Source organism: Pongo abelii, chromosome 3 (genome assembly GCF_028885655.2).
Source record: "Pongo abelii isolate AG06213 chromosome 3, NHGRI_mPonAbe1-v2.0_pri, whole genome shotgun sequence".
Lineage (NCBI taxonomy): Eukaryota > Metazoa > Chordata > Mammalia > Primates > Hominidae > Pongo > Pongo abelii.
Genome location: NC_071988.2, coordinates 33046341 through 33070543, shown reverse-complemented (window position 1 = coordinate 33070543; position 24203 = coordinate 33046341). Strand labels below are relative to the sequence as shown.

General features: G+C 33.5%; 1 long non-coding RNA gene across 1 annotated transcript in view; it reads right to left on the bottom strand.

Moving 5' to 3' along the window:
* Positions 1 to 14500, bottom strand: part of LOC134761348 (uncharacterized) — a 32698-nt gene extending 18198 nt beyond the window's left edge. Inside the window, exon 1 of the long non-coding RNA XR_010139869.1 lies at positions 14390 to 14500. This is a non-coding gene — a long non-coding RNA (uncharacterized LOC134761348). The remainder of the gene's footprint in view (positions 1 to 14389) is intronic.
* Between the last annotated feature and the right edge of the window lie 9703 nt (positions 14501 to 24203).

Below are 24203 nucleotides of genomic sequence, written 5' to 3'. Positions count from 1 at the left end.
TCAATAAATCAGCTTTCACAAAATAGATTTGGCTTATTTTCTTCGTAAAATACCCCTACATCCCATTGATAAGTCTTACTGATTCTATTTTCACATAGTCTAAATGTATTGTATACATAATAATAAAACATTAGATTATCCAATATCCCTTTACTAATAGCATATGTGTTCCAGTATTTCATGAAACCATTGCTACTGTCTCATGGAACCACTCACTGGTCATAATCACTTGGTTATAAGCCCTAAAATGGCTGGCACCACAACAGTGTAGTGCATTATTGTATCCACAGTGCTTAACACAGCTCCATTCACGTAATAGTTGCTTAAGGAGTACCTGTTTACAAAAATGAACTAACACACTAATGATGAGTTTATTTCTTGTCCTTATTTTCTTGTTCTCTCACCATAAAACATCTTGCTTCACCTTTTCAAATGGAGTGTTATATGTGGTAGAAAAGAAAAAAAGGAGAAGAGGATGAAAAACATATTATAGAGAAGCAAGAGAACCCAGCTGAGGGGTAGTAATAAACAGGGTCTTGCTGAAAAATACATGGAACATTTCAAGGTAATCATATATTATAAAAAAAGAAAAAAACCAAGACTAAGTTAAAAAGCAGCAGATTTTCCTAAATATGAAAAGTAATAGTTCTATTCTACTCTACCCTCTCCTAGTAATATTATCCAAAATCTTTTTCCAATTATGGGCACCAGATATAAAGAGAGGCATTGACAAGCTTCCTGAATTGAATGAAGTTGGATGTGTTTTCACAGTGCCAATTCAGTTTGACAAGTGGGAAAGAGATGTTTGCCGAGCAGGGAGAGAATATTTGAAGTCCAGAGGAATTGATTACACGGATGACCCCAAGAACCAAGGTGAATGAGGCTGTACAGATGAGATGCACCTTTCCTTTGCACTTTGAAAACTGGAATATTGCTTTGATTGTTCTGACAAAGTACCATCATTCTCAATGTTCTTTAAAACTTCTATTAGGATTCATAAGGTCCAGGAGGCTAGTAAGCAATTATTGGCAACTTGTGTTCATTTCCCTGACAATTTCATAACCCTTCTTCACCTGCCCAGCCATGTGACCCCATTCAAAAGTCCATGCTTCTCCTGCATAATCACTTAATAACTCGATTTCCTGGATCCAACCATTTGTAAACTTCCTCACCTAATATTGTTTATAAATCAGTGACACAGAAATAGTAAATATTTGAACATTTTATAAAGTTAAATTAAGATAATTTAGTTATCAAGGGAAGCAACAGTCTTACTAAACTTTCTGATCAGACAGTATCTGTTATGTTTTACTCTGGGGATACAAATTTTAGGAGACACTTTGGTAAATTAGACAGTGTCTAGAAAAAAAAAGTATCTGAAAGAGAAGACAGAAGAAATGACTGACTAGATTACGAATATTAACCTTGAAAAGGCAATACTTAAATGACATGGTAGCAGCATTCAAATATTTGAATTGCTTTTCAATAGCAGGAACAATGAATCCATTCTGTCACCTCAAAGTAACATACTAAGAAGGATGGTTGAAAATTATAAAAGAAGATTAATTTGGCTTATAATAAGAATGATGTTTTTAAATATTTTGATCTTCCAGAAGTAAAACATTTAGCCTTATGAGGTGAATTCACCAAAAGTTCAAAGTTTTAGCCATGACCAGGTTAGTATAGATGCAAGATTATGAGAAATAGATTTTAATAGATTATAAGTGGGATATTGGAGCATATTTTATAATGTATTTTATTTTTACTATAACTTAATAATATTGATATCATTATTTATACTGTGTATATAGAAAATGAGACCAAAACTCTAAGTAGCTAGACAAGTCTATAGCAGTAATGAGTGGTAGAATCTGAATTTCAGTCGAGTTCTCTAGACCACAAAAATTTTCCTTTGAACTGCGTGCTATACAGCACTGGAAAACATTAGAAAGAAGAGAAACAAAATGGCAATAGCAATGTTCTCTGGGTGGTAGAATTAAATTTTTACACTTTTACTTACATGTATTAAAAAAATTTTCCCAAGTAAATATTTATTATATTAAAGTATGGCTATATTGTGTGTTAAGGCAGAAATAAGAAGAATGCCTTATTTCAACTAATCTCTTCTAATTGCAAGTATTTTGTTTAATTTAGGAATTTGTCTTCCAAATACATTATTTTAGCTTTTTGTTTTGAAATAATATAAATCAAGAGAAAAATAGCAAGATTCAAAGAACTTATGCATAGTGGGAGTTTCCCTGTTATAATTTAATTACATTTATTTTTACTTCTGTCTCTTCTCTCTGTATGTGTGTGTATATATTTTATGTACATGCGTATCTATCTATCTATCTATCTATCTATCTATCAATCATGTACCTATATGCCTTCCTGTCACTACCTCTAAAGTTCTACTTCAACACCATGGGATTCATTCAAATCTTCTTTCTATTTTTGTAAATTTCTTCATTACTAAAAAATATGGCTCCCATTTTCATCAAACCATTATTTATTTATCTGATCAATCATTGTATATGTGACCAACATCCCAACCACAACTACCATTTCCTTAGTCCGAGCCCAACTGGCCCTTACCATGCCACTTTTCACCTCAGTCAGGGCCTACTCCATCTACCTCATCAAACAAAAGTAGTGCATAATTTTGCCAAATTTGCAGCCTGGTTAGGGGCTAGCAAGATGCAAAGAAGAAAGGGAGGCTACCTCTCAGTATACATTTGATTTTTATAATATTTTATATATTCTCGTCTTTAAACATTTTTTTCTAGGAACATGTATTATCCAGATGTTGGATCTTTGCTATCCAGAGTTTAAAACTTCACATCTTTTATGATTTTCATCTCTACTTTTCTTTTCCATTATCATAGGACTTATTTATTTATTTATTTATTTTTGAGACAGTGTCTGGCTCTTGCCCAGCCTGGAGTGCAGTGGTGCAATCTCGGCTCACTGCAACCTCCACCTCCCGGGTTCAAGCAATTCTTCCACCGCAGTCTCCTGAGTAGCCAGGATTTCAGGCACCCACCACCAGGCCCGGCTAATTTTTGTATTTTTAGTAGAGACGGGGTTTCACCATGTTGGTCAGGCTGGTGTCAAACTCCTGACCTCAGGTGATACACCCGCTTCAGCCTCCCAAAGTGCTAGGATTACAGGTGTGAGCCACTGTGCCCAGCCTCCTCATAGGACTTTTAAAATGAGTATTTTAAAAGTGGTAGTATTCCACACCAATAATTTGATTACCTGAAGTTTCCATTGTGTTTATGATTGACTTCAATAATTTAATTTTAATTTTGCTATTACATTGTGGTTAACTTGCAGAACTTCCTTACATCAACACTTGTTTCAATAGAAATGAAACTTTTCTCACTGAGTCTTATTTTGTTCTTTTCCAGTGGTCTCTTGATTTTGTCTTAAAGTGATTGAATAGATATATTATTTTTTCTTTTTTTATTGGCAATCATATTCAGAGTTATACTCTCTTTGCCATATTCTCATGTTTAGTATATTTTATGTATCTGTGTTTAGTAAATATAATATGTACATACATATTTACAGTAAATATAATATATACATACATATTTACAGTAAATATAAAAAGTACATATTTGTTTATGCTTTTCTAAAGAGTTTTGTATAAATGTAATGTCTTTTAAGAATCAAGATGAAAATTACTTATCTTTTCTTATGATGCACCTGAGAATTCTAAAATTTTCTGCTAGAGAGCAGAACAATTTGTAGAACTTCACTCCCAATTGCCACTCTTTGGCAAGTATTCTATTAATGAAGACTTTCAATTTTGATAGAAAAAATCAGAACTTTCTTCTTTTGTTGCCTGGAAATGATATTTATCTCAGATGTCATACACGAAAAGTCACATTTTCTTCCACGTACTGCACTTCCCTTGCTCCTTGCCTATATTCCTGTCTGCTTGTCTAGAGGCACTGTTGGTGTAATGGTGACGGCTCACACAGGCTTTCAAGGAGCCTGTTAAGCACGCTTCTTTCCAATTCCCTGTTCATGAATGATACGCTGGTAGCTTAAACAGGAACATTGTGGAAATATTTACAGTATGAGAGAGGCAAATACTACAAATGAGAGCTTGCATTTCTGCAAAGCCTGTTGTTAAACAGTCACAAGAACACCACCAGATCAACACGTTTCCCTACCTCCTATTAAAACAAAGGAATTTCTATGTTTAAGAGGGGTTTCTGCTCTGAAATATGCAAGATGTATTTCTCATTTAAAGTCCATACAAATAGTAGAACAAAAAATCCTTCACCAATTCAATAATTTGACTATGTGTCTTAATTTGTATGCTATTATAATCACAAAGATTTTCTTTTCATAAAAAAGCTGAGAGGCTAAAAAATTGAAGAAGATTTAAAATAATTTTTTCTGGGATTTCTAGTCTAGCAACATTTTAACTTAAAAGCTTTAATTAAAATTATTTTAATAACTTTTTCTATAATGTATCAATAGAAGTTATTTGTTATAGTCATCCTTCAAAATGCAAATGCAAAAGTGTTATTATGTAAATCAAACACCTACTTGTTAGGTACAAAGGAGCTGGAAGTTGCAACATTCTACTAGGTATTTCTTTTCTGCCTTTTACTTTTTCATGGTTATAAATTTCTGGATATTGAAGATACCTTAAAGTTTATTTAGTTTTTAACTTTCAAGACATGATTAGCCCACATTCAATTCCTTTTAAATAATACAATAATTCATTTATTATCTAATATTTGTTTAATGTCTAATCTAACAAAGACATTCTTCTTATTGAAAAGGTGCGGATGCAACAAGTATTCAGGGCTTCATGGTGTTATCATTCTGTTTGGGAATTTTCAGTTTAGATTATTATTTACCTGTTTATTTTGAGAAAATGGCTTTACTTCACTTTTTTTTAATCCACCTATCTCTAATATCTGATTCTGCTGTGGCATTTTGTCATTGACAATATATTCAGCCTTTATGTTGTAACTTGCTTTAGGCAAAGGCAATAAAGACAGCATCAGCTGAATCATCTGAAAAATATGAAAGAATATCTCTTTCCAAATCTCTGTGGCATACAATTTGCTTCCATATAAACAGTCCTCTTTTAAAATAAATGTACCAGGTAACATGACTATATATACAGATACTTGTTTATTCATTTTGTTTACATCAAAATGTGTGTAAAATATCTATAAGGAATATATTTAAGGTATATGTATTTAGTAGTTTTTCTTCTTACAATGAACTTTGTTTTACAAGGATCTTTGGTTGGTCCTTTGTTTTACAAAGGATCTTTGATTACTTTTTAAGGTCAGTAATGTTAATGAATACCATGCAGAAATCTTCTTGCAGGTATTCTGTATTTCTGGATTAATTTTTTGTGTAAGTAAGAGAGTGTGTGTGTGTGTGTGTGTGTGTGTGTGTATTTGTGTTTAATAACAGAGGCATAAGAACAGGAACAATAGTGTTTACTTATCTATGGTTATACTGCAATCAAAAGACACATGTATGCAAAATAAAACTACTCTCTGATCTGAGTGCTCTTTATAACCTTTCCCCATAAACATTAGAAAATCTAGAAGGAAAATATAACATTTCAAAAATGTATTAGTGATCCTACCAAAATAAAAGAAGAAAGAAAGGAAAAAAAGGTCTTCAGATATTGTAAATAGAGACAAACCAACAACAGATTTGTGGGCTTATGAGTTGAGAAGATGAGGCCACTAGTCAGTGTGGGAAGGGGCAGAGGAGAGTGTGACCTAAACTAAATCTAAGCTCTAAAGAACAAACTATGATTTGTAACTGTAATGTGTAGAGTGGGAGTAAAACCTTTTCATAGTGGTGGGGCTTTCAAAAAATCGTGCATTCAAGAAAAGGCGAATAAGCTATTACTTGTTTGTTCAGGGAGTTGGCACAAGGTTTATCTCTACCCAAATTCTGGATAGACAAATAAAAGTCTACTGTGAAAAACAAAGAAATCATTAAAAACCAAGTGTACATCAACTATAGAGCTTAAATCTAAATTACAAACCTTCTTCATGGAGGAGAACACAAGGACAAAATTTAACATAAAATTCATAAGGCACTTTGCTAAAAACAAAACAAAACAACAACAATAACTACTGTCAAAGGACATAGCCACAACCTGAAAAACATTTTGTCCCAGCATACAAAACAAACATCTGCCAAAAATGAGTTTACATTAAAAACTTATGGCTGTGAGTGGTGGCTCATGCCTATAATCCCAGCATTTTGGGAGGCCGAGGCGGGCAGATCACCTGAGGTCAGGAGTTCAAGACGAGCCTGACCAACATGGAGAAACCCCATCTCTGCTAAAAATACAACATTAGCTGGACATGGTGGCACATGCCTGTAATCTCAGCTACTCAGGAGGCTGAGGCAGGAGAATCACTTGAACTCGGGAGATGGAGGTTGTGGTGAGCTGAGATCGTGCCATTGCACTCCAGCCTGGGCAACAAGAATGAACAACTCCATCTCAAAAAAAAAAAAAAAAGAAGAAGAAGAAAAACTTACAAGCCATTGTGATCAGAATCAGTAAGAGAAACAAGTAGGAAAATTAGTCCTTCAATTCTCAAATGTATACGGTAATGGGACAATCTGAAAATGATTACCAAATATGTCTTGTACCTGACCACTTCTTATAGTCATCACTACTACAGTCCATTCTAAGCAACTATCATCTCTCACCCAAATTATTGAGAGGTCCTAAGTCATTGTTACTGCTTCCACAGTGCCAACTATGAAGTATTCTCATCTTAACAGGCAAAGAAAACATGCTAAAACTTTAGTCATGTAACCCCTTTTCTCAGAACCTTCTGCTAGTTTTCTTGCTCACAAATAGCAAGAACTGAGATTTTAGCAATGGCTTAAAATGTCTGACATGCTATGCCCCCTACCTCTTGCCTCCCTCATTTCATTTTCTGTTTCTCTTCCCTTCGTTTGCATCCCACAAGCCACACTGATCTCCTTGCTATTCTGTGAGTATGTGAGGCATCCTCCCAGGTCAGGACCTTTGCATTTGCTGTCCTTTCTGCTTGATACACTTTCCCATTGGATTTCTCTCAATTCCTTCAAATATTTACTCAACTGTCTCCTTCTCAGTGAGGTCTTGTTCCTACCCAATCCAAAATCCGAAACTCTAACCCAATGCCCAACTCCCTCTTTACTCTTTGAGCTTTCTTTTTTCCTATTTTACATACTATTTAATAAATCATATCTTATACATACTTATTTCCTTATTGTCTTTCTGCTAGAAGTTAAATTTAATGAAGTTCAAATTTTTCTATTTTATTTTTTGTGTTTGGGAGCACCAAGAACAAATCCTAAAATATTTGCGTCCAATATACTCAATAAATGTACATTGAAACAATAATTATGCAACAGTTTATAAGCATATAAAGTAAATTTGTATACTAACTCCAAACAATTAAAAACCATCATAAAACCGTTAGAATAGCAAAAAAACATAGAAAACTTAAAGGTAACCTACTAGGCAATGGAAAAGCTCACTATGAAAAATTATACAATTTTATTAAAAGAGATAAAAGATGAAAATGAGTAGAAATATGAATAATTTCCATGAGTTGGAAGGGTTTACACAATAAAGATGAAAATTTTTCCCAATGAATCTCTGAACTCAATGTAATTTCAATCAATATACAAACATGATTTTTCCAGGGTTATGATATATAAATCCAATCTAAATTTTATACAGATGATAAAAGTAGCAAGATGGCCAAGATATGTTTCAATTAGATAAAAACAGTAGTGAGAAGGCAGGATGTGTGGACCTGCTCTAACAAACATATCTTTCAAATAAAGAATATTTAATCTAGGTACTAGTTTGGCAGAGATAGAAAAATAATGCCTTAGAAGAAAAAGTGAAGCTAGAAACATGTTCAGATATTTTTTAGAAATTGATGCATGTGGTAGGCAGAAAACTAGTCCCCCAAATATGCCCATGTCCTAATCCTGCAATTTGTGAATATGTTACCATACATGGCAAAAGGGACTTTGCAGATGTGATTAAGGTTAAGATTTTGAGATAAGAAAATTATCCTAGATTATCTGGATGAGTTCAATGTAATAAATAATAAAGATCCTTCTAAGTGAAAGAAGGAGGCAGAAGTGTCAAAGAAGGAGATGTCATGATGGAAGCAGGAGCCAGAATGATACCACTGCTAACTGGAAGTCAGCCACAAGGCAAAGAACAAAGGTGACCTCCAGAACGTGGAAGAGGCAGGGAAACACCTTCTCCTCTAGATCCTCCTGAAGGACTACACTTTTGCATACTCATTGATCTTAGCCCACTGAGACCCATTTTGGACTCCTGAATTTCATACCTGTAAGATTATAATTGGTATTGTTTTAAACCAGACAGTGTATGCTAATTTGTTAAAGCAGCAATAGGAAACTAATACAGTTTAGGATAAAAAGACATTACAATTTGGTAGAAATCGGATGAATGATTTGATCATAAATACTTCCTTGTGAAAAGCAAAACTTTAAAATTTAGGTATTAGAAAATATCTTTATGGCATTCAGGCAGAGGAGAATTTATTAAATAAGATACAGAAAGTACAAATCAAGAGAGTAGATCTTGATAATCACAAATAAATGATAAAAAGATGGCATCTGTTTGTCAAAAGCCACCATATCAAAACAAAAATAAAAGCTGTAAATGGACTGTATTAGTCAGTTTTTATACTGCTATAAAGAATTGCCCAAGACTGGGTAATTTATAAAATTAAGAGGTCTAATTGACTCACAGTTTAGCATGGATGGGAAGGCCTCAGGAAACTTACAATCATGGCAGAAGGTGAAGGGGAAGCAAGACACCTTCTTCACAAGGCAGCAGGAAGGAGAAGTGCTGACCAAAGTGGGAAAAGCCCCTTATAAAACCATCAGGTCTTGTGACAACTCACTATCACAAGAACAGTGTGGGGGAAACCACCCCCATGATTCAATTAAGTCCACCTGGTCTCTCCCTTGACATGTGGGGAGTATGGGGTTTACAATTCAAGATGAAGTTTGGGTGGGGACACACTGCTTAACCATATCATGAACTGAAGTGAAATGCATAATAAAATGGAAAAATAATGATTTTTCAGACTATAGTAATGCCTACAATATTGAGCCAAAAATATAAACAAAATATTTTCATCAGAAATAAAACAAATGGCTAATGAATATATACAAAATTACTCAAATTCAAAGTAGTCATGAAAATCAATTTGAAAGTTATAACAAAATAACATTCCATCGTCTTAAATTTATAAATATTTAAAATGTATTGAAATTAACTTTTTTTTTCATAGCATAAACCCATCTGGTCATGATTTTTTTTAAATATTTTTTCAGATGCCTATTTGATATTTATTTCTATTTTATACTGTGGTCAGAGAACATGCTAGAGTAATTTTTGTTTGTTTATTTTGATATTTTGTCCTCATTATTGAACAATTTAATTATTTTATGCCTGTGTAGTGTTTTAAATTGTATACTAGAAATTTGTAGTGTGGATAATCAAAATATTCTACCCCATAAACCAATTTGGTGTAAGGATTATTTTGAGCTGAAGGCATTTAAGGTCCAACAGATACAGAAAGAAGTCTTGGAGCTTCCATTATCTAATTAAAAGCAGAAACTTCTGAGAAATTATAACCGCTATTAATTCCTTTTCCCCAGGGCAGTTTTATGGCCTTGAGGAAGATGAAGTCAGCAATGAGATGAACCTACAGAAACCTTTCTCCTCAATGGGTCCATCATATGTGTACTCTCCCACTGTTTGCTGCCCCTGAAAGCCTAAAACCCTTTTTCTTTCCTTTGTTATTTCTCTATATATTCATCATTCTTTGCTGGGATGCTATATCAAGCCCAAGTTCTAACCACCTTTTTGAATGACTAATCATTGAGTGCAGGTGTGAATACACTCTGTTTGCTTTGTTCTTGTTAATCTGTCTTTTGTCAATATAATTTGCCGAGCCATATCTGGAAAACCTAGAAGGATAGAGGAAGAGGTTTATTTTTTTTTCCTCCACTGCAATAGACTCAGTATGTTCAAATTATGACAAAGACTCCAAACTGGGTCTCCCATGCAGATCTTGTCATGGATTGGTTTTAGACTTCGTTAGGACAGGTCTAGAAGAGTCTTCCACAGTGTGGTCCTTATTCTTGAAGGCACAAAGTTTTAGTGTCCAAGGTGGATACCATGCTATTAACACAGTCTCTACCCCGTGGCTATGCTGGAATTTTAATGTATTCCAGCAAAGCTCAGCATCTAGGAATTTTTTTCATCACTCTTAGTCTTATAGCAGTCACTGTCTGCTAAGACCTGCAAACACTCAGCTCAGCCCTTAGCCAAAGAGTAGCAGAAAACAATCTCCCACTGTCCACTCTTTGTACTACCATCCTTCTCTCTGATACCACACCTCCCAGTTTCTAAGCACCTCAGCAGCAGTGAATGCTGATCTCTGCCTGTTTTGCCCAGTGCCCTCACTCTGCTCTGTTTTGCGCCAGCTCCTTGCAGCAAAGTTGGGAAAATATTCCCAGCTGGAGAGGCAGGCAAATGTAGGGTTTGTTTCATGAGATTCCTTTCCTCAGGAGGATCATAGTCCTACACTGCTTTTGTTCAATGACTGAAGTTACTTTATACAGCTGTTCAAGGGCTATAGTTGTTTATGTCAGAAGGTGTAACTCTGTGCCAGAATTTACAAAAGCCAATTTATTTGCTTCTGAACATATTTTATAAAATTTGTAAATGAATACTTATGTATATCTAATTTACGTGAAGCTCAGTGTTAAGTATGTGAAGAGATTATGATTAACAATATGGGCATGGTTCCTGACCTAATGGGATTTGCCAATTAGTAAATTTAATGCAATTATATAAATATATGCATACAAGTTTAGTCTCAATAAATTATGTTGCCATTACTGAGGATCATGTCAGTAATTAATATGATTATCTTCCTAAGCTTGAAGGGAATAACTGATGTCAAATAGTTACCTGTAAGGCTTCCCACCTAACCAAAGAACTTAAAAGAAAAGGGACTAGAAGAAGTACATGTGTGTGTTTTAATCAATGTATGTGTTATTTTTCTAAATATCTGTTAGTACTATATCATCATGTGGAGAATACAGCACATTTTAATAAGATTATTTCAGTTTTTCAAGTATCATCTATTTCACTGTAAATAATAACCTACAACACCATTTCACCAATACTGATAATCACATACACAACTTTTTAAAGTGTTGAATTTATTTAATTAAATCTGTAACCTTTGTTTGGAACAAGAGTTTAATTTCTTAAGCTGGGCATGCTGTTTATTTATTTCACTGAATGGAAGTATATTACGGGCATTTCAAGAGAAATAAATGCAATGTATTGCACAAGAAATTAATCATAAACATGATTTTTATATAAAGAATTCCCACAGAAAATCCTGTTAGACTTGCAACTTTTTTGTTAATAATACACATGTTTCATCCAGGGAACAAAATCAAGATTAATTGAATGGGAATATCCAAGTTTAAGACTGCAATAGAATCATGACTTAATTAACATCAAAATCTCGTGGTGTCCTTCAAGTGAGACCATAAAGAAATATCAGTAGAGAGGAGTTTGAAATTAATTAAACATCACAGTGAATAATAACCCACATATGCCTTTAGTAAAAAAAGCTGCAGGTTAAGTTAAACAAGAAGAAATTAGAAATTTCGCTTACTTGTGGATAAAGTAGACATTTGATGTCTGATAATATTGTGGGAATATTTGTATTGAAACATACATAATTGTTTCTTTTTAATTTATGCCTAATTATTTTACTAATTTATCAAGAAGTCTTATATTACAGTATTATCCTTTATTATCCCCATATTTTACACCAAGGAATACTTGAGCCAAAAGGGATTAGAAAACACACAATATAATATTACAATCGTATTTCTGAGTCTTTGGTCCAGCACAAAGTTATGTGACTGAATGTTCATGCCCTTCAAAATTTCCAACAATAGAATCTAATTAATTGTCTTAATCAAAGTTTGACCTTGGAAAAATTGGCTATTCCACTTACCAGCTTCATTGACTTCAGCAAGCTGGTTAACATTTCTGCTTCATTTTCTTCATCAATGCAAAATGAATACTGTTATTTATATTTAGCATTAACAAAACAGTAAAATAAGAGAAATAATGAAAATACATATTGTTTTTCTCTTTTTTATAAATGTCCTCTCCACTACTCTTCCTTCTCTTTGTGAAGAGATTTGAATTACAATTGCTAACTTTTTTCTTTCTCCTTTATTCTCTCTCTCACTCTTTGATGTACATATTTAGATATATTTTATATCTAATTTCAATATTTTATTGCAAGCCTAAAAATCTACATTGCTGCCTGTTTCTATATTGAGCCAATGATTTAAATGTAGACTTATTGTTGGCCACATTCTTTACTGATATTCAAATGTCATCTTTCAAACTCAAACAAAAATTATCCTATTTGCTTGGCAACTTCTCAAAGGGAATGCTCTGCTTTATTCGGTCTTTTGGCTTTGGTCCTCAAATTGGTCTCTCTCAAGCCCCACTGTATCCCTTGTGTCTCTTTCCATACATATAGTGCTCACCCACCTCCTCTCAAAGGAATCCAATTCTACCTTGTCTCAGTGTCCAGCTCAAATTCCTTTTTGACTGACTGCTAGTACTTACTGACAGATGCTCACATAGACATTTTCCAATTATATGTCCTATTTCTCTAGGACTGAAATATAAGTCCCTTGAAATTAGTCTATGAGTTAGGGTCTTTTGGTTTCAAGTAACAAGGAATTAACTTTGCCCAACTTTAGCAAAAAAATAAAAAAAAAGAGAGAGAGAATTTATTGGCAATATATTGGGAAGCATATTGTATTTATTGGATAGATTACCAACTTGCAAACAGGTTAGAAAACAGAACAGATGGCCAGGTGCTATGGCTCACACCTATAATCCCAGCACTTTGGGAGGCCGAGGCAGGCGGATAACCTGAGGCCAGGAGTTCGAGACCAGCTGGACCAACATAGAGAAACCCTGTCTCTACTAAAAATACAAAATTAACTGGTCATGGTGGCTCATTCCTGTAATCCCAGCTACTCAGGAGGATGAGGCAGGAGAATTGCTTGAACCCAGGCGGCAGAGGTTGCGGTGAGCCAAGATCAAATCATTGCACTCCAGCCTGGGCAACAAGAGTGAAACTCCATCTCAAAAACAAAAAACAAAAAACAAAAACAAACAAAAACAGAACAGATACTGCCTGGCTGACTCCATTCCAGGTATAAGTTCAGCACTACTGCTGAACTTACCCTTGCCCTTCAATTTCTCAGGAGTGGGTTAGTTATCTTGGGAGTGGATCCCTGATGAAAGGGTGAGTTTGGCCTTCACTTGCCAAACTTCCAATCATTTTTACCAATGTATTTGGTAAAAATGATTCCATAGGAAGGAACATTGCTGGTAAAGGCAGAAGAGGAAAGAGTTACTGGGGCAATGTCTGGAGTTAGCTAGAGGTGGTGGCATGTATTATCCAAGTAAAATGTATGGCAATTGCCCTTCAATCTCTCCATTAAAAATTCAGTCCCGGGGGGGAAATTAGTTAAGTTAGCTGAGTTTAGATTGCATTCTTTTCCTCCTATTTCTGTACCAGGAAAATCAGAAGACATTTTTTTGACCAAGATAGCTTCCAGATCCTTTTAAACTTCTGAAATGGTAGGATAGAGCTACTTTGTTTACTAAACCACCAAGACTGCACACAATATTAGGAAGGAAATTCCCACAAAGGAAATTCATATGCTCTTAAGAAAAAAAATGCCAAAAAAGAAGAAGAACAAACACTACTAAATGTATGAGACAAATTTTTTGTTCATATTTTAAGTACGAGCTTTTCATTGGGGCTATAACTCAATGAGATACTATGAGTTCATATTGTGTTGCTGTAACAGACTATAACAGACTGAGTAACTTAAAAGAAGGGGCAGGGGTCGAGGGGCTGGTGGGAAGGCCCAGTGTGCTGGCTCACATCTGTAATCCCAGCACTTTGGGAGGCCAAGACAGGCAGATCACCTGAAGTTAGGAGTTCCAGACCAGCCTGGACAACATGGTGATGTCTCTACTAAAAATACCAAAATTAGCTGGGTGTTGTGACAAGTGCCTGTAATCTCAGCTACTAGGGAGCCTGAGGCAGGAGAATTGCTTGTACCCAGAAGACTGAGACTGTGCCACCGCACTCTAGCCTGGGTGAGAGAGTGTGACTCCATCTCAAAAAAAGAAAAAAGATTCACAATTCTGGAAGCTGGAAAGCCCAATATCAAGGTGTCAGCATTTGAGTACCTGGTATAGACCTTCTTGCTGCATCATCCCATGGCAGAAGGTGACAGGGCAAAAGAAAGAGAAAGGAGGCCAAATTCACTGTTTTATCAGGGATCCACTCCCAGGATAACTAACCCACTCCTGAGATAATCATGTTAATTTATTCATGAAGGTGGAGCCTTTATGACCTAATCACCACTTAAAGGAGCTACTTCTCAATACTGTTTAATTAAGGATTAAGTTCTTAATGCATGAATTTTGGGAAACAAATTTGAACCATATCAGATACCACTTCTGCACTGTTATTAGTAAATACACTATTTAATGTGTTTAGAGAGTGGTTGTTGAGGGAACCCAGAAGAGAGTTACTAAAACAGGCAAGGGTAGCAAGGAACACTTTTAGATGTTACAACACATTACCTAAAGGAAGTATTACCTAGTATTTATTATCTAATACTCAATAAGCTTATTCTTGATAAGTTAATGAATGTGTCTATTTGGAAGTGTTGATTAGAAAGCTTATAACTAGTTCAGTTTATAATCCGTAGTCATATCAGCCATTGTTAGAGGCAGACTAGCAATCAATAAAATCTGACTAATCTAAGAAGATATGCTCACTTCTCCCACCACATCATTTTTTTCTACCACTATCAACACTTATATAATCCACCTTCTCACCTGTTATTATAGATGAACTATTTCCACTCCTATTTAATGCCATACATTTTACTTGGGTACTACATGCCACAACCTCTAGCCAACTCTAGACATTGCCCCAGCAACTCTTTCCTCTTCTGCCTTTACCAACAATGTTCCTTCCTATAGAATCATTTTTACCAATGTATATTTTAGACTGAATAATTTTCCCTAAACATATCCACATCTTAATCCCTAGAAACTGTAAATATATTACCTTATATGGAAAAATAGACTTGGCAGATGTGGTTAAAGGTTTTAAAATGAGGGCTTATCCAGGTGGATGTGATGTAATCACAGGACTCCCTATAAGAGGAAGATAAGAGATCAGAGGGAGAGAAAGCCGTGTGATGTTAAACACAGAGAGACATTGAAGATACAATGCTACTGGCTTTGAAGACAGAGGAAGGGGCTGTGAGTCAGAGAATGCAAAGGATAGAGCCCTAAAAGCTGAAAAAGGCAAGCAAATTTATTCTTCCTCAGAGATTTCAAAAAGAATCATCCCTGTCAGCACCTTGCTTTTAGCCCTGTATGACTTATGTCATATTTCTGACATCCAGAACTGTAAGAGAATAAATTTCTGTTGCTTTAGGCCACTACATTTGTAGTAATTTGTTACACAGCAACAGAAAAATATTATACTGCACAAGCATGCTTTTATTACTATGTATTTTGAAAAAAAAATGCAAAAAAACTTTATGTAAACTAAAGTTTCTCCATTTGCTACCACCCAATTTCTATAACCCTCTTAGTGGCAACAACAACAAAGTCTCTTCAAAAGACTTGTTTGTTCTTTCTGTCTTCAACTTATCTCCTCCCATTCACTCCTTAACTCACACCAATCAGGTTTTCATGCTCATTTCTCATGTTAAGGTTGGTGTTCACTTACACATTGCTAAATCCAATGGTCTGCAATTAAGTCCTCATTTACTATAATCTCTCGGCAGAATTTGATAGTCAGTTTTGTTATATTTTCTTTAATCAGGCTGAGGGAGAAAATATTCTTCTTGTTTTCATTACTAAGTCATTCATAAATTATTCTTGATACCATTTTTTCTATTCTTCTTAAATCTTAATGCTAAAGTATTCCCAGACTCCGTCCTTAATACTATTCTCTATATAGTCTCCCTTATTTGGTGATTATATGGAGCGCACTGGCTTCAAATGCCATCTCTGCGCCTGAAACTCACTATGTCTGTACCTCAGATCCCTTCTCTAAATTTCAGCTTCATATATACAAATTTCTACTTAAACATTAAGCAGTTATCTCAAACTCAATAAGTACAAATCTGAACTCCTGATCTTCCTTTCCCACATACCCCAAATTGATTTTCTAGTAGCCTTTCTGGTCTCAGTTGATAACAAATGCACCCAATCCCTTGCTCAGGCCAAAAACATTAAATTATCTTTATTTTTCTCATAGCATATCCAATTTGCTAGACTGTCCCTTCTCAATCGTTTATCACCTTTGTTCAATTCATCATTATTGTTCTTATATTGTTTGAATAACTGACAGTTCTACTTCAATTCTTTTATCCCTACAAGTTGATTCTTGGAAGCCAGGGTAACCCTCTGTCCTAAATTTTCTGGTCTTTCCCCTTCCCTCAGAGCAAAAGTCAGAATATTCAACAAGGAACCAAATAATGTACACTTTCTCCTCCATACCCTTAATTCTCTGAGCTTATCTCCTACTACACTTCCACTTGCTTATTCTAGTGCATTCCCACTGCTGCCTTGACCTTTGTCGAATATACAGCACATTTCTGCCTTAGTGACTTTGTACTCACTGACTGCGAGTTTTTCCATCTGGAATAATAGTTATTTATCAATAATAAATAATATTTATTAACTCCACTCATAATTATTTATGATGCTAACCTATTTGGAGCCTTTTCTCAAATTTTATCTTGTCAATAAGTTTTAATCTGACCATTTTAATTTATATTGCTATCTCAATTTCTACCCTATAGTCATTCAAATACTTATTGCATTAAATAATGCACACATCCAGAAACAAATCTTGGTCTGGAAGGTTGTACTCTAGAGAAAAATTATAGATTAATAACTTAAGACATATACCAAATATAATAATGATGTAATGATGCAGAGAGATCCAATCCAGAAAGCTCTTCATTGCAACTCAAGCAGATTTATAGTAACATGCTAACCCATTCATAGTTTCTTCTACCCTTAGTAATGAAAGCATTCTGCCTTAGCAATGAAAAGCATATGCAAGAAAAGAGCAAGTAAACAAGCATTTTCATGGTGGATATTTTCCATTTTAAATAGGCAATAGAGAGAGTGAAATTAAAAAGCTAAAATTGCCTAGTAGGTAGGAGAATCACACTTATTCTCATGTCTGTGTGACTCCAAAAGGACTTCTGTTTACAAATGATGAATTAATTAAAACTCAATAAAATCTTTTATGATAATGTTGATTTTGGGGTATGCATATTGCATATACACATACACAGAATTATATATTATTTTCATAGACAGGTCCTGAACGCTAACAGGCATGCATAGTTGTACTAAATATTTACTTTGAAAAATCCATTACAAACTATCAAGTAAATAATAACTATCTTAACATGCCTGCAATTAGGCATTTACACAATAATCTATAATGACTCCAATGGAGTGTTCACATAGGATAGAGTAAGTAATGCACAGCATGTTAGTGATTAGGTATTTACATAATAGTGTATAACAGCTCTGAAGAAACCATCACAGACTATCAACTAAATAAAGCAGATTTTTGAAATATGTAATTTACTATTTACTTAATTTTGTCAATCTTGTAAATACATGTAATAAGCATCCTTATCTTTTCTCTTTTGATAGATACTAAGCACTGTGAAACTACGCCAAAAGTTTAAACCACAACTTTATTCCTATATCTTTACTCCCCCTTACAATACACTCTGAGCAGCTGTCTAAATCTGCTTTCTCCACTTCTACATTTCCAATTCTGTTTTTAGCACACTGCAAGTATACTTTCATGCCTATTGGTCTGCTGAAACCAGTCTTAGCAAGGTCTCCTCTTGCCAAATCCATTATTTATTTTCAGCTCTCATCTTACTTGAATTATCAGCAGTTCACACATTTGATCATGTGTCTTCTTCTTGATTCAATTCCATAACTGGTCCTTAAGAATTACGTGTTTTCTTATTTCACTGGCACCTCCTTCCAAATCCCGTTAGAAGACTTGTCCTCTCACTGACTTTAGTGCTGCAGAGTATTAAGTTTAATTATATACTCTTTTCTATCTTTAGTAACCCAAAATATCTCAATAAACCCTTTGAATTTAAATACCATTTATTGTTTAATAACCTGCATTTGTATGTCTGAGCCCCAGTTGTGAGTAGTATCTGCCTACTTAAAATCTCCATGTGGATGTTTGCTAAGTAGTGTGGTATAGGGATTAGGGATAATTTCTGCCAAAAAAAAAAAAAAGCTCAGCAATACAGATTAGATATATTCTAGAAACCATATAAACGCCCTATTGAGATAGGTGGTGAAAATAGAAGGGGTTTCAATTCCCTTTCTTGCACATTATGTTCATGTGAAGTCAAACTACCTGTGACCTCTTGAAACTCTGGGCTTTCTCATTTTTGACACTTCACTGATGCCCCTCTCAGGGCATTTTACAAAAATGTTATCTGTGCTCATCTTACCTACCAGGCTTCTAACGATTCCATGTTTTGAAGGTGATAGAGAAATGTGCAATGATCTTTCCGTGGCCTAGAAACCCATGCTTCTGTAAATGTGCAATGATGCAGAGATACTTTTTGTAGAAAAGAGAGTGAGATTACTAATTTTTTTTCTCAACTTTTGATAGCTTTTTTATTTTCATCTTTTTTCTTTCTTCTTTTATCTTTTATAATTATATAAAGTTGGCCTCATAATCAAATTAAATTCAATTAGCTGGATTGTCTAAGCAATTTACTGGCGTTCTTGGGACATGGGAATTGATATTTAGTATTCTGAAAACCTTATTCTGATTCCAAATAAGACTCATTTAGATTAAATACAGAACTGAAAATGCTAAAAACATTACACCTGGGAATCACATCATCATATTCATAAATTAATCCGAGCTTTGATGTTCTTTGGACTTTGTATTCTCAATTCAGTGTTACCACTGAATGAGTATTCATATGCAACCATATGGTTTTAAATAGTTATAATGCTTTTTTGATTATACAATTTCTGAGTATTTCTATACTTAGGAGATATGTTATGAATAAATTTCTACATATTTTCCATCAAAATAGCAGTAATTTTTAAAGTAGTTTATTAGGTTAAAATTGATGTTCTATTAAGTTGAGCATGTATAAACCTTTAATGATTTAATGACATTTGCTTATTAATTACATGGAAAAATTACAGATTTTTGAAGCTAATAGATGAATATTGAATTTAGTTAAAATTTATTTGAACTATTATAGACAGTTGTAAGACTTTTTTTCACACTGTTCTATAACAAGAGGTTAGTGTTAAGGGCATAAAATAAGAATAGTTTTATTGCACCAAAATACTGCAGTAAAAGTATTATATTTCTCCAGATGTTTAAATATCTAAAAGGTTGACGCTATTTTGTCTTTAACGCATATCGGTATCTATGTTAAGGTACTTGCAATGTTACTCTGTCAATATGTTCATTAATGGGAAAATTTAATAAATTCAAAAGTATGAAGTATTTAATTAATGCCTTCATGATACTGACCTGAAAAAAGTGGGTTTAAAAATCACAAACACTAAAAAATCACAAGCACTATATTTTATTGGCTGCTTGAGTGTTACTGAGTAAGACTACAATGCCTCTGTTTTTCAAATTATGAATCTTATTAGCTGAATGAAATAAATTTACTGGGCTCTCCCCAGCATTAAAATATAAATTAATACAGTAGAATAGGGTATAGTAGAATAGAAAATATCCTAGCTTACTGGTAAGTGTAAGCATTATTTTGTACCATTCTTGTTTCACATGCATATATATGTTCATGTCTGCACCTGGACCTTATGTAAATATTTTTTCCTTGGTTTCAATCAACATATTTTGAGAAATACTTATTTAGGTTTTATGTATCTCTTTACAGTCCCTGTTCCTTTAAACTGTAAGTTAATTTTGCAATCTATGACAGAGTAAAGACACACGTTTGATAAGCAATACAAAAATATTTGAAAATTATCCATTTTGAAGGACAGTTAGAGAATAAGAGAAACTTTCTAAGAAGATACCGTCAGTTGGCCAGAATTATGACACTTGTACATGTTTGTAACGATTACTTTGCAAGGAGAGTAGATTAACATGATTGTAATACCTCTATTAAGGTTTAACTGCTTGAGACTGGAGAGAGTCCCAGTCTCTTGGAAAGCAAACCACTGTTAAGGAAAGAACACAATTGGTGTTCTATTGGAAATCAGAAAAGGTGGTCAATGTCTGTTGGCCAGATGAAGAACAATGTCTGACAAAACATAGCTGAATGGCAGACATTTTAAGAGCTTCATTAAGGAATGCTGTACATGAAATAAAATGTATACATTGCAAGGATGTATTTTAATGTGTTTTAAAATGTACATAGAGTGGTGCAGTCATATAGAACATTTTCATCACCCAAAAAAGTGGATTTTTGGTCTTTTGGGTCAGTACCTTTCTCCCATCCTTGTGCCCAGGCTACCATTAACACAGCTTCTAGTTTTTCATATACATGGAACCATGTAGTATATATCCTTTTGTATCTGATTTCTTTTTAGCATGCTTTTGAGATTTATTGATGGTGCCTTTACCATGAGTTTGTTTGTTTTTTTATTGGTGAGTAGTATTCTAATTCATGGTATACCACAATTAATCTATCCATTTGTTAGTTGATGTTTATTTGGGTTATTTTTTTATTTCTTTCTTGTGAATAAATATATAATGAATATATGGATATGACCATTTATTATGGGCGTATATTTATGATTATTTGGAAAAATACTTTAAAATCAGTTTGATGGGTCACATAATAAATATATATTTAACTTTATAAACAACTGCCAAACTGCTTCTTTAAGAAATGCTTTATTTTGAATTGCCGCAAGAGTTCAAAATACTCTGAAATCTCAAAAATATTTGATGTTGTCAGTATTTTAAATTTGAAGCATTCTAATGAATTTTTTTTGTGATTTTTACTGTGGTTCAATATTGCATTGCCCTAGGGGCTAATGATATTCCAGTGATCATAAAATCACCTGGGCATAATTGACTTTGTGTCTTCGGCTTCTATTCCATTCCCAGTTTTTTGAGTTCTTGTTTTACCATGAAATAATGCTGAATTATTTACAAATAAAGTTTCATGGTTCTATTGAGATAATCATTTATTTTCTTATTTAGTTACTAAATATGCTGAAATATATCGATTCATTTTGGGTTAGACTACTCTGTATTCTTAGGATGAATCTTACTTCATTATGTTGTTTTCTTTCTCCTACTGTACTGCAATAGTTATTTTGTTAAAATATTGTTAAGTATATGTTATTAATCATTCTTAAGAATACAAGTCTGTTTTCTTTTATATAAGGTATTTTTTCTGATTTGGGGTATGAGAATAATGCTGCCCTCATTAAATAAGTTGGGTAGTGTTTCCTTCTTTTATCTTCTGAAAGAATTTGTGTACAATTAGTGCTGTGATTTATGTAGAATTGTGTTGATTAGCTATCTTTTAGAAAATGTTTGATAGAAATCACCAGTTAAATCACCGTGGCCCAGATTTTAATTACTAGGGAAGAATTTCATCTACTAAATCATAATAATCATAATCATAATAACATATAATAGGGCTATTCAGATTATTTATTTCTTCTTGAACAAGTGTTAGTGTTTTCAAGAAATTTTTTCATTTCAACTAAGTTGAATTTATTGACATATGTGTATTCATTATAATAATCATGGATATTTATTGTCTAAAAGAGCTTGTTGTAAGGTTTTCTCTTTTATTTCTGATATTGGTAACTCATATTTTCTTTTGTTTCCTTGAACAGTTAGGCTAGAGGTTTATTAATTTTATTGATATTTACAAAGAATTAGCTTTCAGTTTCACTTACTTTCTTCCTTTGTCCATTTTCTATTTTATTGATTTTTCTCTTCTATCTTTATTATAAACTTACTTTTTGTTTATCTTAGACCTAATTTTCTCTTCAATTCTTATTTTTTAAGTTGTAAGTTTGTATTAAGCATTGCTTTGTCTTTATCCTATAAATTTTTGTTTTACTTTTAGTTTAAAATACATTATAATTTCCTTTGTGATTTCATTTATTATTTTTTCTGGCCAAGGTTTATTTATAAGTATACTGGTCAATGTTCAAATATTTAAAAATATTTTCAGATTTTTGTCAATATCTATTTTAATTATATTTGGGTCCAAGGACATACTTAGTATAAATATATTTTAAAATGTATCGAGACATATTTTATGGCTTAAAATTTGATTGATCTTGGTGAATGTTATATGTATACTTGAAAATAATACTTTTTGTTGTGATTAGTTTTCCATAAATGTTAATGTATTTAATCTCATCGATAATATTTTTATCATAATATTTAAAGTGTTGTTTTTCTAGTTTCATTAACTACTGAAGGAGTATTACAGTTTCCTAATGTAATTGTGAATTTTTCAAGTTATTTTAATTTTATCAGTGTTTGATATACTGTGTGTCTATATATATATATATACATATATATAGACTTCTATATATATATACATTATATAGACTTCTATATATATATACACTATATAGACTATATATATATATACACTATATATAGACTTCTATATATATATACACATATATATAGACGTCTATATATATATAGACGTCTATATATATATATATACACATATATATAGACTTCTCTATATATATATATATATACACACATATATATATATAGACTTACCAGTTTGTAGATCTATCTAGTATCATTTTCCTTCTGCCTGCAAAAATGCTTTCAAATTCCCTGCACTATGTCGATGATAAACTCCCTAGGCTTTTGTTTATCTGAAAAAAAAGCCATTATGCCATTATTTTAAAAATATATTTTCACTGAATATAGAATTCTAGGTTACAAATTTTGTATGCATGTTTGTTTTTCCAGTATGTTAAATATTTGGTTCTACTGGCTTCTGGATTGAGTAGTTTCTGATAAATAGTGTGCTGTCATTTGTACATATATTTGTTCCTGTGTGCATAATTTCTCTCTCCCTCTTTTTTTTTTTCTTAGCAATAGGATTATAATGTGCCAAGACATGGTTTTCTTTTTTTTTCTTTCTTTTTTTTAGTCTTTTTATTTATTTATTTATTTATGTATTTATTATTATTATACTTTAAGTTTTAGGGTACATGTGCACAATGTGCAGGTTAGTTACATATGCATACATGTGCCATGCTGGTGCGCTGCACCCACTAACTCGTCATCTAGCATTAGGTATATCTCCCAATGCTATCCCTCCCTGCTCCCCCCACCCCACAACAGTCCCCAGAGTGTGATGTTCCCCTTCCTGTGTCCATGTGTTCTCATTGTTCAATTCCCACCTATGAGTAAGAATATGCAGTGTTTGGTTTTTTGTTCTTGCAATAGTTTACTGAGAATGATGATTTCCAATTTCATCCATGTCCCTACAAAGGACATGAACTCATCATTTTTTATGGCTGCATAGTATTCCATGGTGTATATGTGCCACATTTTCTTAATCCAGTCTATCATTGTTGGACATTTGGGTTGGTTCCAAGTCTTTGCTATTGTTATTAATGCCGCAATAAACATACGTGTGCCTGTGTCTTTATAGCAGCATGATTTATATTCCTTTGGGTATATACCCAGTAATGGGATGGCTGGGTCAAATGGTATTTCTAGTTCTAGATCCCTGAGGAATGGCCACACTGACTTCCACAATGGTTGAACTAGTTTACAGTCCCACTAACAGTGTAAAAGTGTTCCTATTTCTCCACATCCTCTCCAGCACCTGTTGTTTCCTGACTTTTTAATGATTGCCATTCTAACTGCTGTGAGATGGTATCTCATTGTGGTTTTGATTTGCATTTCTCTGATGGCCAGTGATGGTGAGCATTTTTTCATGTGTTTTTTGGCTGCATA